The sequence below is a fragment of the Schistocerca cancellata genome, chromosome 5 (genome assembly GCF_023864275.1).
Source record: "Schistocerca cancellata isolate TAMUIC-IGC-003103 chromosome 5, iqSchCanc2.1, whole genome shotgun sequence".
Lineage (NCBI taxonomy): Eukaryota > Metazoa > Arthropoda > Insecta > Orthoptera > Acrididae > Schistocerca > Schistocerca cancellata.
Window position 1 is genome coordinate 261,926,379 of NC_064630.1, and position 16,870 is coordinate 261,943,248.

Genomic DNA, 16,870 nt, shown 5'->3' on the forward strand with positions numbered 1-16,870 from the left:
CGGTACCAATAGTGTAGTCTATCTATACCTTCTGCCAGCGTTTTCCAAGTATATTTATCCCTATCGTTATTCTTGAACAGAGTATTCGCTATTACTGATATATATTATAGAATTAAATTCCTCAATCCTAATACCAAGCCCATATTTTCCCATAACCCTTCAGTCTACTTCTTCCCTTACAGTCGCATTCCAGTCTCCCACGACTATTAGATTTTCATCTCCCTTTACGTACTCAATTACCCGTTCGGTATCCTCATATACTGAATATGTCTCTTCATCTTCCCTTTGCGATGTCGGCTTGTACACCTGAACTATTGTTGTCTGTGTTCGTTTGCTGTCGATTCTGGTGAGAATAACCCTATCACTGAACTGTTCACGGTAGCTCACTATCTGATCTACCTCCTTGTTCATAATGAATCCTAATCCCGTTAGTCCATTACCTGCTGCTGTTAATATTAGCCTCTACTCGTATGACCAGAAAACCTTGTCTTCTTTTCATTTCACTTCACTGATCCCCACTATCTCTACATTGAACTTAAGTATTTCTCGTTTCAGTTTTTGTAGCCTCTCTGCCACGTTCAATCTTTTAACATTCCATGCTGCGACTCCTAGAAAGTTTCATTGGTTATTCAGTCTTTTTCTCATCATGGACTCCCCTTCGGCAGTCTCCCCCCCCCCCTTCCCCCGAGTGGATCAAGGTGCTTCAGTCTGGAACCGCGCAACCGCTACGATCGCAGTTTCGAATCCTGCCTCGGGCATGGATGTGTGTGATGCCCTTAGGTTAGTTAGGTTTAGGGAGTTCTAAGTTCTAGGTGACTCATGACCCCAGATGTTAAGTCCCATAGTGCTCAGAGCCATTTGAACCATTTTTTGGGGGACCTAGTCCGGAGTCTTTTGCAGTGCTAACTGGCCACATGTCGTGCAGAGACAAATTGTGTGTCTTTAATGCAATGGTTTCCATTGCCTTCTTTATAGTCGTGCTGATTCTTCCGCATTTTAGGCGTACTTTCACACCCCAAGGGCAAAAGAGTATACTGAACCTCTGTCCGCCCTTCTAGCAGTTTTAAGAAGGCCTTTTGGCAGTATGAGGGTGAGTTCTTACTGTGTTTCAGTCTCAGGGATTTGTGCCGTGGAAAACAGCGCCGAGATAACTCGTCGGTAGAGTCCGAGAGAGGGTCAGGGTCCGAGATATTCATAAAATGTATTCGTAGCTACGAATATGGATAATTATCAGCTGAATGATGGAATGACGGTAATGGAAATTTATGCCGGACCGGGCCTCGAACACGGATTTCCCCCTTTTTACGATCGGCCTCCCTTATCGCTAGGTTATCTTATGACGAATCACGGCCAGAGCCAGACTTCCATAGGTCTTCAATATGAGTCCATAACCTCATACACCTCCATTATCGGTATTCACACACAGGGGAGACATTTTACTTAAAACTCGCAGTCAGCGGATAAATAGAACATTTGATGACATATGTAAGTATGGGTGTGGCCGTCAATCGTATTATGATAGCCAAATCGTAAGGCGACAGATCGAGAAAAGCGGGAAATCCGCGTTTGAGCTGAGATCGAGCACAATTATTTTTATCGTTATTCTATTATACAGCTGTTATCCATACTCGCAATTGCGAATACATTTAATGTGTATCATAACGGTTGTAGTTGCAGCAGTGCCTCTTCTTTCGGACATGCATTTATGTCCGAAGGAGGTTTGCCTCGTAATTCAGAATATCGCAGGCACTGCAATATCGTACAGCTCTGAGATAGTAGGTCTCTCATATAGAAAGCAAGATCCATCTCTCGAGAGCTGCGCCGCTGTATGGTCTCGCGGTTAAGGCGCTCAGTCCGGAACCGCGGGACTGCTACGGTCGCAGGTTCGAATCCTGCCTCGGGCATGGGTGTGTGTGATGTCCTTAGGTTAGTTAGGTTTAAGTAGTTCTAAGTTCTAGGGGACTGATGACCACAGTAGTTAAGTCCCATAGTGCTCAGAGCCATTTGAACCATTTTTTTGCGCCGCTGTACCTCTCAGACGTGAAATACTACACGGCATTGTCGGGATAGCTGAAAGTATGAACGGCCATACTGCTTCCAGGATTTGTGTCGTATTTCACAGTTTTTTCTCTACGATTGCTTGGTAATTTATTCTCATATCCATGCACATATTATACGAAAGTACTCTTGAAACTACGTGTTTTGAGTCATAATTTGTTGTCGTGGCGTGTTTCTGAGTGAAGAAATCGTCGATGTTACCTCATACACGAAGAGCACGAACAGTAATCCTCTTTCAAAATCTTAGAACTAAACACTGCAAGACAGCAAAGAACTTATAAAAACACCATATGCATGTTATATAGAACCAATAAACGAAAAAGGCGTCGCTAAGGAGAGTCTGTCCCACGTCAGTATGTTTGAGACACTAGAGCGTTACCCGTTGCACTACACAAATACTAATCGCTGTATAATAGCGACGTTCGACTGCTGAGACTACTGTAGCGGTGGATACATATGGTGCAGTGAATGACGGCGATGTGTCGGCAAAGAAAGTGATGAAGGAAGTTGTCAGAAAGTGGACCCAGGACCTCCACAGGAAAAATTTACCAGAATATCCAAAATTTAAAGATTCAGGCAAAGTAATTTTACATCATAGATTAAATAACATAAAGAAAGAAGTGAAGTTATGTTTGAAAGTAATATTTTTTGAATACGGAAAATCGTCATTTAACTTCAAGTAATACAGCTACATCTATAACACCCTATAATGTAATATTTACTGATTATATTATTACAGTGGGTGTTGAATAACAGGCCTTAAAGAATTTACTACTTGTTCCTTAAGTCAATACAAGCAAAACCGTTCAAACAAATCTATGTCTGGAAATGCTTCATTTATCAGATGTCTGACCTACTTAGCTTTTGAAGAGACATGAGTATAAAGATGATATAACATTACAGCAATGTAATGTTATACCATCGTAATTGTTAGTTTGCCTGATATTAAAAATAATGAATGTACCTGATGCTAGAAATCTCTATTTCGCAAGCAAACTGTCTTTAGCATAAATGGATTTACGAATAATAGCGTCTTGCTACTAAGTTTTAGGTTGCTTTCGACATCTTCCCGCGGAAGACGGACACTTACTTGCTAAAACCATTAAAAAGCCACGACTATAAAAAAAATTATTTCAAACAACCGGTTTCGACAAACTTTGCTGTCATCTTCATGTCTTAAAAAATCTTTTTGTTATGAAAGGTCTGAAGATGACGGCAAACTCTGAGGAAACCGGTTTTTTTCAACAAATTTATGCGATCTTGACTTCTGAGTGTTCTGTCTTCAAAACACGAGAAAATTCAAACAGACATTTACGGAAAGTACTCGCAAGTAACTATCAGGCACTAAATATCAGCGAAAATTCGCCTATAGTGTAAAAAGTTCTGTGAGTATTGTCTGAGATTACCAAGTACCTTCGAGTAAAGTATTCTCATGTATATACCAGCCCTCATGTTCGCAGACAACTTCCCTACCATATGTAGGTGGAGGTATGCGCTGCCTCTTTCTGACTTACTAATGTTCCATGTAGACCTGTCATATATGCTGAGGGCAGCTACATTTCCCGCAGAGTCTTTATTTCGGTGTTGTTCCACCGCCACATTAAGCTCTCTCCTAAGCCGATTTAGGTGGAGCTTGGTGGCTGGTTGTCTCGTACGCTGCCATTCGCGGAAGACTGTGTTCTTGTGTGCTATCGCATCGATTTTCTCTGTGGAAACCTGGCGTGAGTAATCTGTCGTTCTGTGCCTTCCCCACGGGGATGCAGGGTCCACAGCCTGTAATGTCACGCCGGTGAATCGTCTTATGGCCTAATCAGCGCCTGCATTTTCAGGATCTGGGACAGTCTCCAGAGAGTCTTGCAGATGAAACTGTACCCAGTTCGCCTTCCTCAGCAATCTACGACGGCTAGTCGCTCGCCGTTTATTTCCAGGTGAAATGTCAGTTGGAGGTGGTCGGACGGAAGTCTGACTGTTGTTGTACTAGAGAGGTTTCCCAGACCACTCAGTAGCACAATGTCTGTCACATATGTTCGACCTGCGTTGGATGGGTATATTGTGTGGTCAAGTAGCCCAGGACGATCATATTGTACGGCCTAATGACGCGCAGTGGACGTTGTCCACTGTTGTTAGTCATCCACGAGTAGGGTTTCCAAAACTTTGTTCCGCGGGAAGAGAGTAAGCGCTCCACGAAAAACTATTAATAACATGGTGGTTTTTTTTCAGCAATTCATCTCACTTTTTAAAAATTTTGTTATAATTTCTGTGTTTCTAATTGTGACTTAAAATTGAAGTAATTATTGAATAAAACTAGTTTTCCTTATATTTTTAAATGTTGTTAACCTTGAAAATATCTAGGTCTTCCACGAAAGTACCACGAGTCTCAAAGCGTTCCGTCGGCGGAAAAGTGTGGGAACCCCTGCCCTGGAATGACAATCAGGATGCTCGCCAGCGAAGTCTCCCTAACAAAGAACTTGCTGCGGACGAACATCGACGCCTCGAAGGCTGACGCATCTACGAAACCTCGCGGTGTGCGATACGCTACGACTAGTTTAATACGACCTAACGAGGTTGCAGCAGCGACAGCAGTGGCTTCAACTGCAGCTGCAGCACGGCCTGCGTGAGGGAGGTTCTAATACACGGGGTGCAGCAAAAAATGTATACATTCTTTCACAGCTTATAACAACAATCTTTTCATCTCCTTTTTCAGGTGTGATGGCTTGAGAAATGGCTGAAGTGCTAATGGAAGACTCAAAATGCAAGTGAAGTGGAAAAGGAGTTCACAATGAAGTTTCAACGAATTCCACCAACGAATTTACAATTATTCGTTTGCGAGATAAGTCTGAAGAAGATGGTGCTGCCCAGAATACTTGCAAGAACCATTGCATGCTTATGAGAAGGATCATTACATCACAATTCGGAATAACAAAGGCACTGCAATATCGTGTTTATCTGCCGGCACCGGGCAAGCGAATATCAAGTAAAATGTCTGCCCTGTACGGGAGTATACATAACGGATATACGAGTACAGGTTGCACACACGTGGTGGTTGATATATGGAAGTTTGGGTCTGATCGTGGATCGTGCTCGCATAGCCGAAGAGTAAGGCGGCAGCTCGCGATAAACGATAAATCCGTGTTCGAGTCCTGATGGATGGTAGTCCACATTCGCAGTTGCTAATACATTTCGTGTAAATAATGACGACTGTAGCCGTTATAGTGCCCGTTCCTTCGGACATGCAAGCATGTCCGAATCGCATCATCACATAGTAATTCGGAATAACACAGGCACTGCAATATCGTATTTAAGTTATACGGTTCAATAAATCGACAAAGCCGGCCACTGTGGCCGAGCTGTTCTAGGCGCTTCAGTCCGGAACCGCGCGACTCGTACGGTCGCAGGTTCGAATCCTGCCTCAGGCATGGATGTGTGTGATGTCCTCAGGTTAGTTAGGTTTAAGTAGTTCTAAGTTCTAGGGGACTGATGACCTCAGATGTTAAGTCCCATAGTGCTCAGAGCCATTTGAACCATTTTAACTGTCATAATTGTACCTACTGGGCCGCTGAGAAAATTCAGTCATGTCACTGGAAGTGCCAAATTACCAGTCGCAGTGATTAGGAACTGCTGGATGCCATTGGTCAGCTTCATCGGCTGTGTCTCGACCACAGTGTTCAACAATTTGAAATCTGTCGATAAATGGCTATTTTCTACATTTCTTCACATTAAATTCAGCTTTGAAATTTTTCTGTAATTTAATAAATGTTAGTGTTACAGTCATACAAAATGTGTATATGCAAATAACTTACGGGTTTGCTGCCGAGTGACGTCGTCGACCACCGCCGATATTTAGACAAGAGCACACCCTGCCATTCTCAAGGCACAACTGCAAGGAGGAAGCAATGTGCAAGGGAATTTAATACCTCGGTTCACAGACAGAGGAGGAAGATACCACACACAGAACAAGTAACCTCAGAGTCAACACACAACCACAGATAACCAACATCAGAAATATCGATAATGACTATTAATCAACAGGTGAGGTAGCACTAATTCTGTCCCTCTGTTTTTTGATGAGAGACAGAGCCGGATTCCAAGCACTGCAATATCGTATTTAAGTTATACGGTTCAATTAATCGTCATAGCCGGCCGCGGTCGCCGAGCGCTAGTGGGCGCTTCAGTCCGGAACCGCGCGACTCCTATGGTCGCAGGTTAGAATCCTGCCTCGGGCATGGATGTGTGTGATGTCCTTAGGTCAGTTAGGTTTCAGTAGTTCTAAGTTCTAGGGGACTGATGACCACAGATGTTAAGTCCCATAGTGCTCAGAGCCATTTGAACCATTTCTTGAGTCTAGGCAGATGTAGACTACTTCGTCATACAACAACTGCCGAATCTCACTGGGCTATGCACATACTCCGTTTGCGTTCCAAGTGCAATTTGAATCAGTTGTTTCACTGATGTTAGCTGTGACCGAAGCTCAGTTGCAATATATTCAGGATCCTCACTTACCTCCATCGAAGAGGTGTTGAAGTCACACGGGCCTTCCGTAGCCCGTTCGCGTCCGCGCACGTCACTCACGTCAACCACTCCAGCAGCCTGCACGCGATGCTGTTAGCCTCGGAGCGTGTGCCCTGTGTGGTACTACGCTTTTCCTCGCGTTGCTGAGCCACTTTTGTCCTAGGAGAGGGCTTCGCAGCCTTCCTCTTTGCAATGCTACCGAATTCGCTCCTGCTATGACCCTCCTGGCCGAAGTGTTGTTACCGCGCTGCTCGGCGTCTGTCATCTTGAAAACCGGACGTCCGTGTTCGCTCGCGACGTGGTCAAGCTCACAATTTCAGCAGTCTGGGGTTTCTGTCTTCGGTGTGGGTCAATACCTACATTGCTGCAGTCCCACGCACTTACCGCATCGAGGTCGGTTGATGCAAAACATGAGTGAGGTCTTGACATGAGCAATACTGTGCTCTCAAACCTTTCCGAGAAACTTCTCGCGCTAGACGTTTACGATGTTCGCTCGATTACCAAGAAAAAATTTTCGGTTTCCTACGTTACCCAGTAGGACGACTATAAATAGCGGCGTCTTCATACGGTAGCCTGCGGTGGGCCCCAAATCCAAGATTAATGTCTACCGTTTCGGGTGTTCTGGGGCCATCTGAAACGGCAGCTTACGAAAGTCCACGTACAGCAATTTCAGATGTTCATGGGACCTTTCTAGCGTATCACTCCCATTATAACAATTTGGTCCGATATAGATTTTGTCACCTTGTATGTCTCTGTCACTGAAACTCACATACACGTGGGAGATTTCGACGCACCATTCAGAAGCGTTTGAAAGCAACCGAAGTCTCGTGTCGATTTTACGACAGTTGGATGAAGTGCAGCCGTTTTCTGCTCGTTTTGCTGCTCCTCATTGGCGCCTTGCTGAGCGTCAGTAAAGGAGACATACCAATTAGACATACCTGAATCAGCACAGTTGCATTGGCAGGGTGCTTTTTTTTTTCTTTATTGAATTTCAATTCCCCCCGAAGGGGGCGGGCTGGCAGCAGCTTAGTATGCCGCTCTTCAGCCTACAGACTTTGTTAGAAAGATGAAGAGAAGAAATAATAAAAACAGGCGATAAAATCGGAGACTTAAAGAGTAACATGGCGAAAAGAAATCATGGAACTTAAAACAAAGAACAGAGGGATGATGATGCTAATAAAATACATACGAAGCAGACAGGTAAAACAATAGACAAACAATTAAAACAACACGGCGACAGTCTGGTTTCTGTTCGCAAAAGACATAAAATTCACACCTAGCGACAGCATGGTTTCGGTGCACAACATGAGAAAGACGAACAACACTGAACAGTCACTGGAACACTGCACTAAAAAGTTGGCAAATGTGACATACCACAGCCGAGAGCAGGTGGGGGGAAACTGCACAGATAATGGGAAAATAAAAAAGGGGGGAAAGGAGAGTAAAAGCGAAGGGGGGGGAGCCGGGAAAGAAGCTGATGGAGGATAAGGACCCATAAGAGGGGTGGGGGGCGCTGGGCAGAGGAGGGGAATACAAAAGGACTCGGGGGGGGGAGAAGGGAGGTAAGAAGAGGTGTAGTGCGGAGAAAACAGGACGGAAGGGAGGAAGAGGGAGCCCAGGGAAAGGACAGAGGAAAGGAGGGGGAGTGAGGATCAGAGTTGATAGGAGGGATAAATGGAGGGAGAGAGGGCATCATCCGGGACGGGGAGTTGATGGAAGCCACCTTGGGAAAGGAGATGTAGGGTGTAGAGATGGAGGGTAGGGGGGACACAACGGTGAAGACGTGGCAGGGGGCGGGGATGGGAGAGGAGAGGAGCAACCAGGGGGTGAGGGGGTTCAAGACGGCGGAAGGTGTAGAGGATGCGGATATGTTCGAGGAATAGGAGCAGATGGGGGAAAGGAATGAGATCATAGAGGATCCGCTTGGGGGACGGAAGGCCTATACGGAAGGCGAGGCGGAGTGCATGACGCTCAAGGATCTGGAGGGACTTATAGAATTTTGGAGGGGGGGGCAGATACCCAGGCAGGACTGGCATAACAGAGGATGGGACGGATTAAGGATTTGTAGGTGTGGCGGATGGTAGAGGGGTGCAACCCCCATGTCCGGCCAGAGAGGAGTTTGAGGAGTCGGAGGCGGTTGTGGGCTTTGGATTGGATGGAGCGGAGATGAGGGATCCAGGTAAGGTGACAGTCTATGGTGAGGCCAAGGTAGGTGAGGGTCGGGTGAGGCGGACAGGACGTGCGCAGACAGTAAGGGAGAAATCCAGGAGCCGGAAGGAACAAGTGGTACGACCTACGATGATTGCCTGGGTCTTGGAAGGATTGAGTTTCAGGAGCCACTGGTTACACCATGCAGCAAAAAGGTCAAGGTGATTCTGGAGAAGGCGTTGGGACCGTTGGAGGGTAGGAGAGAGGGCGAGGAATGCGGTGTCATCAGCATATTGCAAGAGGTGTACCGGAGGGGTGGGTGGGGCATATCCGCCGTGTACAGGAGGTAGAGGAGAGGGGTAGAAGGTGTGGGAATTGGCATTATTGATGGTAAGGCAGGGTGCTTCTTCTAAGGCACTTTGAAGCAATCATGTGTGCGCTATACGACAGGTGCTGCCTTCCTCGAAGCTTTGCCCGTTGAAGCTGCAAGACGCCCTGGGCGCTTCCATGGCGTCGGGTATACAGGGTGTTCAGTTGATCGTCACCGTGCCCAATATTCCACGAAATAAGTGTCAAACGAAAAAACTACAAAGAATGAAACTTGTCTAGCTTGAAGAGGGAAACCAGATGGCACTATGGTTGGCCCGCTAGATGGCGCTGCCATAGGTCAAGCGGACGTCAACTGCGTTTCTTTAATAGGAACCCTCATTTTTATTACATATTCGTGTAGTACGTATAGAAATATGAATGTTTTAGTTGGACCACTTTTTTCGCTTTGTGATAGATGGCGCTGTAATAGTCACAAACATATGGCTCACAATTTTAGAAGAGCACTTGGTAACAGGTAGGTTTTTTAACTTAAAGTACAGAACGTAGGTACGGTTGAACATTTTATTTCGGTTGTTCCAATGAGATACATGTACCATTGTGAACTTATCATTTCTGAGAACGCATGCTGTTGCAGCGTGATTACTTGTAAATACCACATTAATGCAATTAATGCTCAAAATGATGTCAGGCAATTTCAGTGCATTTGGCAATACGTGTCACGACACTCCTAGCACAACGAGTAGTTCGCCTTCCGTAGTGTTAGCATATGCATTCATAATGCACTGACGCATGTTGTCAGGCGTTGTCGCTGTATCACGATAGCAAATATCCTTCAACTTTCGTCATAGAAAGAAACCCGGGGACGTCAGATCCGGTGCACGTGCGGGCCATGGTACGGTGCTTCGACGACCAATCCACATGTCATGAAATATGTTATTCAATACCGCTTCTACGGCACGCGAGCTATGTGCCGGACATCCATCATGTTGGAAGTACATCGCCATTCTGTCATGCAGTGAAACATTTTGTAGTAGCATCGGTAGAACATTACATAGGAAATCAGCATACATTGCACCATTTAGATTGCCGTCGGTAAAATGGGGGCCAATTATCCTTCCTCCCATAATGCCGCAACATACATTAAGCCGCCAAGGTCCCTGATGTTCCACTTGTCGCAGCCATCGTGGATTTTCCGTTGCCCAATAGTGCATATTATGCCGGTTTACTTTACCGCTGTTGGTGAATGACGCTTCGTCGCTAAATAGAACGCGTGCAAAAAATCTGTCATCGTCTCGTAATTTGCCTTGTGCCCAGTAGTAGAACGGTACACGACGTTCAAAGTTGTCGCCATGCAATTCCTGTTGCATAGAAATATGGTACGGGTGCAATCGATGTTGATGTAGCATTCTCAACACCGTCGTTTTTGAGATTCCCGATTCTCGCGCAATTTGTCTGCTACTGATGTGCGGATTAGCCGCGACAGCAGCTAAAACACCTAGTTGGGCATCATCATTTGCTGCAGGTCGTGGTTGACGTTTCACATGTGGCTGAACACTTCCTGTTTCCTTAAATAACGTAACTATCCGGGGAACGGTCCGGGCACTTGGATGATGTCGTCCAGGATACGGAGTAGCATACATAGGCCACGGCCGTTGGGCATTTTGATCACAACAGCCATACATCAACACGATATCGACCTTCCCAGCAATTGGTAAACGGTCCATTTTAACACGGGTAATGTATCACGAAGCAAAAACTGTCCGCACTGGCGGAATGTTACGTGATACCACTTACACGTTTGTGACTAATACAGTTCCATCTATCAGAAAGCGAAAAATGTGGTCCCGCTAATACAATCATATTTCTTTACGAACTAAACGAATATGTAATAATAAATGTGGGTTCCTACTTTAAAAATCGCAGTTAATATCCGTTTGACCTATGGCAGCGCCATCTAGCGGGCCAACCATAGCGGCATCTGGTTTCCCCCTTGAAGCTAGACGAGTTTCGGACTTTGTAGTTATTTCGTTTGGCGCTTATTTCGTGAGATATTTGGCCTGGTCACGATCAGTGGACCACTCTGGGTATTCAAGTACTCCAAGCTGTCACTTGCCCTAGCAGCGGTCACACCGGCGTCGTGATCCTCATGTACGTATCCCTTAGCGCTAACCGGTAGTGTCACCCCTTTCACTCCAGTTGTCGCAGCTTATACGTCCAGTGACTGCTGTTTAGGTGCAGCGATATTCAGTTTTGTACCTCAACATCACGGGAGTAAACTCTAGTTTGTAGTCGACATCAGTTCAGATATAAAATTATTGTGTGCCGTAAATTGCGGTACATACGTCTTTACCACTGTTAGTGGTGCACGCTCAAGCTGATTTGCGGTAGAACATGGGGAAGATTCTAATAGAGTACGGAAAATACTCGAAGCACCACCACTGGTCAGCAATAGGCAGCCGCGGTGTAGCAGAGGAAGATGGAAGTCAGCTCGCGAAAGCGACTCTACTAGCAGCTTGCCGGTGGTGGGGGGGGGGGGGGGGGGGGGGGGGGGGCGAGGACCACCTCCGGAGAGAGACGAAGCCGGTAACGTGTGGCGAAGCAACGAGAGAGCCTAGCGGACGGACAGCAAAGTATGATGGCCATTTTCCTCTCAGCAGGAGACATCATTCTGGCTGGAGCAGCTGTAGTGTTTCCTTTGTCTTGGGAAAATACCGTGAAAAATATAAAATAGAAAATCTGATTGGGTTTTGAATTTTGGGGGTTTCAGTTACGGATAAGACGAACTTCGTATTATTGATTGAGATCGTGCTGTAATTTGACCGTGCACGGCATACCGGGTCGGAAACACTACAAAAAGCGACTGTACGGAAATAGCATCAGAAACTAATTGAAATTTACCTTATAATCTTGTTAGATACACAGTATTAATTACAATATAGTCTTCATGGCTGTCCTCCTAATTTCTCTTGTAGGGCGACCCGTCTTTCACTTTTCTCCGTCTGTTGAAAACTTCTTCAAGTTGTCACTGTCATGATCAATTTATAAATTTGGCGACACCCACCTCGAATCACTATTGAAACAACCTCGCTTTGTAATATAATTTTAATTTCCACCCAAAAGCACATTCAACGCGCCGAAAAATACACGTCTTTCGTATGAAGACAAGAGAGAGAGAGAGTGTCCTCAATTAGTTGTTAAAAAACAATAAACCTACGCAAAAGTAAAAAAGACGAACAAAATTAGTTATAAAAATCGGTCGCTGGCGCAGCGCTCTTCTGCGTGCGCGACTGTAAATTATATCTTTGTATTGGTGGAGGCGCGGTAGTCAAAGTACCATTACACAGCGGACGGTGCTGGGCTTCACGAACCCATGGAAAGCAGCGGAGCAGACTCTGAATAATTGGTTGCTGTAGCACAACAGTCGGAGGAGTTTGCTGTTATAGGCTGCAGTGGACGCGATTGAGACAGGCTCGCACTCACTTGATACACGAAGCCCAGCAATGCCCAGTAGCAAAGTCGTTTCCAAGTATACTCCTGGCAAACCAAAGCTGCCACAGTCATATACAATACGGCAAACGGCTACTGAACTACACAGTGAAAACACAGCTAACAAACTTAGTCTGGTGCTGAAGTGGATCCAGAGTAAAAACAGTTTTGATTGAAACCACTCAATGAAATTCATCAGAACTAAATACAGTCCACAACCACATGTATTGTGACATCAGTACGAAATATTTACTGGAGTATTAAACACAAGTCTTTAGGCAGACAACTTCCCTTTGTAGTATGTACCTAACGTAGAATAGCGTTGTTAAGAAGACACCCACTGATACCCACTAAGAAGCCGATTCCTAATGCTCTTGAGCGCTTGACCCCTTTCGCACTGCTTCGCCGAATTCCCAAAAAGTAATGGAATCTCTGTTACACTACACGGGTTTAATCATTTGACTGTGTTATTTCAGGGGATTTCTGATCCTCACTAAAAATACGACTCACGACATCAGCCAACTGAGTATCAGAATACTTTATGTGCTTTCCTAGAAACCAGAAAGCGAAAATTCGAACTGCCCTATGTGCTATTCCTTTCGGTTTTACTGGGCCTTGCCAGAACCCAGCTTACCATCTGATTCACAGTTTCTATTAAGAAATGTCTATGCTGCAAGTAAAACTTAAATTTCTCCAGGGCAAGTAAAGCAGATCATGCCTCTAACACACATATCGACTGAAACTTTCTGGCAGATTAAAACTGTGTGCCAGACCGAGACTGGAACTCGGGACCTTTGCCTTTCGCGGGCAAGGGCACTACCGAGTTCGAGTCTCGGTCCGGCACACTGTTTTAATCTGCCAGAAAGTTTCATATCAGCGCACACTCCGCTGCAGAGTGAGAATTTCATTCTGGAGACATATATGGAATATTTAACCCTTGCTGCAGATAGACCAATTGATTCACATCCGACGTACTATCTCCGTCAAATTCTTGTAATAGGATGCCAGCAAGGCCTGAACTGGAGGCATCAATGTGGAGAATAAACTGATGGTGAAAATATGGAATGGCTAGCAAAGAGGCATGCATCAATGCCGACTGTTTGGCTAGCTGACGGAGTCCAAAATGAATGAACTTTCTGAAAAAGTTCAACATTCTGATAAACTGTGCAACTACATTCTTATCCCGGAAAGGCAGAAAATTATAAATGGTCTCGGGGTGCTCAGTGCCAGTCTTAATGCCTTTGGGAGAAACTAGATGACCTAGGGATGAAGTCTCAGCACGGGCCAAATTAGACTTCGTGGGTGTGATTGCTAATCCCGCCTCCTCAAAACAGGACAACTCCTGCTTAAGATGCTAGAAGGACTCACCAAATGTCTTGCTCTAAACATCACCAAAGCAATTGTGCACAAAACGAATCTTCAGTTCCCCCAAGATGGGCAAATGTGATCAGATTCCTGCACCGGCTGACAACCTGAATGCACTTCTGTTGAACTCAAAGGAGTTCCAGTACACAAAGAAAGCAGTCAGAGGCCTACATTCTTCAGCCAGAGGTATGTGGCGATAAGCCTTACTCACACCGAAAACCGTGAAACAGCACACTCCCGTAAACCAAGTAAAGCTGAAGATCCATCCAGGGTAGTGATTCCTAAACTACCATCTGTCTAAAAGCTCAGTAGTCCGTAATGGACATATATTTTTCGTCATTTCCTTTAGGAATCAAAAATGTTGGTGAAGCGCAATGGAGAGGGAGACGGTCTAGCCTAATCCTCCCCTTTGCAAGCAGCATCTGAAGTATCTTCCTTAACGCCTGCATTTTTGGTGGCGATAATCAGTAAGGAGAATGATGCACCAGAATCTGGTCAATGAGTTAGGTGTGATACTCTACTTTGGTGGTTACAAACAATTGTCAGAACATCCGGAAATTTAAACAAATTTACGCTATAAACTTTATAAGCCACGCGGAGTGGCCACGTGGTTTGAGGCGTCATGTCATGGACTGCGCGACCCTTCCCGCCGGAGGTTCGAGACCTCCCTGGGACATGGGTGTGTGTGTTCTTCTTAGCATAATTCAGTTTTAAGTCAGTTTAAGTAGTGTGTAAGTCTAGGGATCGATGACCTAAGCAGTTTGGTTCCTTTGCAATTCAAACACATTTTGAAACTTTATAACTGTTGTGCTTCATCCTCTCCCCAGAAACCCTACACTAAATTGGAATTCATTGGAATCAACACTATTTACTGAGAGAAGCTTCCCATGACTGCATAAATCATAACTCTCACTCGGAAGAAACTGAAAGGTAAACTAACTTTCGGAGTAGTTTAAACAGCCCAACACACGTATTTAATAACCCCAGAGAATTGCTGGGTTCTTCAATTAACTTGTATGTCACCCAGAAACCGCAATGACCGTCCATTAACAGTACGAACCTGATTTTCCAGTGACTTTGAAATCGAAATTTACAAATGTTTCTACTCCTTACATGTAAATAGCAATTAGATAAGGAAATATTGCTGCCAGATTCCAAAGACTCGCAGAACGGATGATGGTTCGAGATGGCACAAATAAGGCAGAAAGGACTTACTAACTCCAACTAACCAGTAGCATTCCAATGATGAACAAGCAGTTCGCTTTCCTCAAACCCATCTCCGAAAACGCCTTCTGGCATTACACTTCTCGCACCCTACCGGACACAGCCAAGCAAAATGTCCTGGTTTATTACACCTAAATAAATACCCCCTGTCTCGTCCATGTTAACTCAGCACCTGTTTTGGATAACGCCATTTTTCCATGCAAGGTTACTTTAACAGTGGTGACACGCGAACAGTATAAAGACTTAGCTGCAATCGTTACCGCTCCTGGCACGTAAGCAGGAGATCCCGCGTTCGAACCCCGGTCTGGTACACAGTTTCATTCGCAGCTGATTACGCGTAATTCTTAATGCAATAATTTACCAACAGCCGTATGTACTGTAGAAATTTATTTTATATTATGTACTTCTATGTGCTATGTTCTATATTTTTATATTTTTATAATAGTACATTTCTTTTACTCATTGTACAGGGGCCTGAAGATGGCATCAATATAATGCCGAAACTGGTAGCACATAGAAGTTCATATGATAAAATAAATTTCTACAATACATACGGCTGTTTGTAAATTATTGCATCAAGAACTTTATCCCAGCCGTCGTCCCACGATCCATAATGGATCAACGAAGATTACGAGTAATGTCCCAACGCAGCTGATAGCGGTGCCACATCTATTTCCTTTTTTTATTTCCCTCTCCACCTTCAATTTATATAAGTTGCATTTACATTCAGATCTCTCACCTGTTGCCAACTTCTCCTCTTTGTTTACCGAGAAACTGACAAGCAACCTCGAGTCAGCCACTAAAGTTAATGAAACCTAGGGTAGGATTGAAACAGCATGGAAAGTGGTAGCTGTACCTCCCATCAGAGCTCAGTTGGTCTTGATGCCCAGCGAGTTGCCAGAGGCGACAACTTTCTCTACGTACTGTGCATTATGTAGAGACCAAAATCACCTCCTAGGCGAATCATGTATTTTTCCTACTACACTGTCCAGTCATATTAATGTGATTACCTATCGAAAGTACTCACCTTCTGTAGCGCAGGAAGTGAGTCAATGAGGTTCTGGAAGTTACCGAGAGGGATGTCGCATACTGCTGAGACCAGTGCCGCGGGCAGCGGCGGTTGGTTTCTCGGCTTAGAATCCACTGCGCCAACAACCCGATCGATGTGATCCCGAAGATTCTCTATTGGGTTCAAATGCGGGGAGTTAGGTGACAGGGGAATATGGTTAACTTATGCTCGTGGCCTTCCAACTCAACATGTATATTTCCGGCTGTGACACTTTGCATTGCCGTGCTGGTAGATGCCATTGTGCCGATGGAAAAGACACTGCACATAGGGGAGGACTTGGTCCACAAGGGTAGATTCATATGGTCCACAAGGATAGATGTATGCTTTCCAGAATAAATAGACCTCCCAGGGAATTCCAAGAAAACGTTGCTCAGACCATAATGCTCCCTCTTCTGGTATGGACACTTTCGAAGATTTTTGCAGGGTGTTTGCTTTTAAAATGTGTCATGCCATACACGCCAACGGACACCGGTCCAATGGAACACACAACGTGACTGATTTGAAAAAGCCACCCATCGCCACTCAGTGAACGCCCACTTACGGTATTGGCCCGCAAAATTCCAACCTTCGTCAGGATGGGTGCGTGAACCAGGCGCCCGATGTGGAGGTCGATAGGCAGCAACGTTTGCTGAATGGTTTTTGAGCAGACACAGTATGGATCCCCTCTTTCGGCTGGTCGGT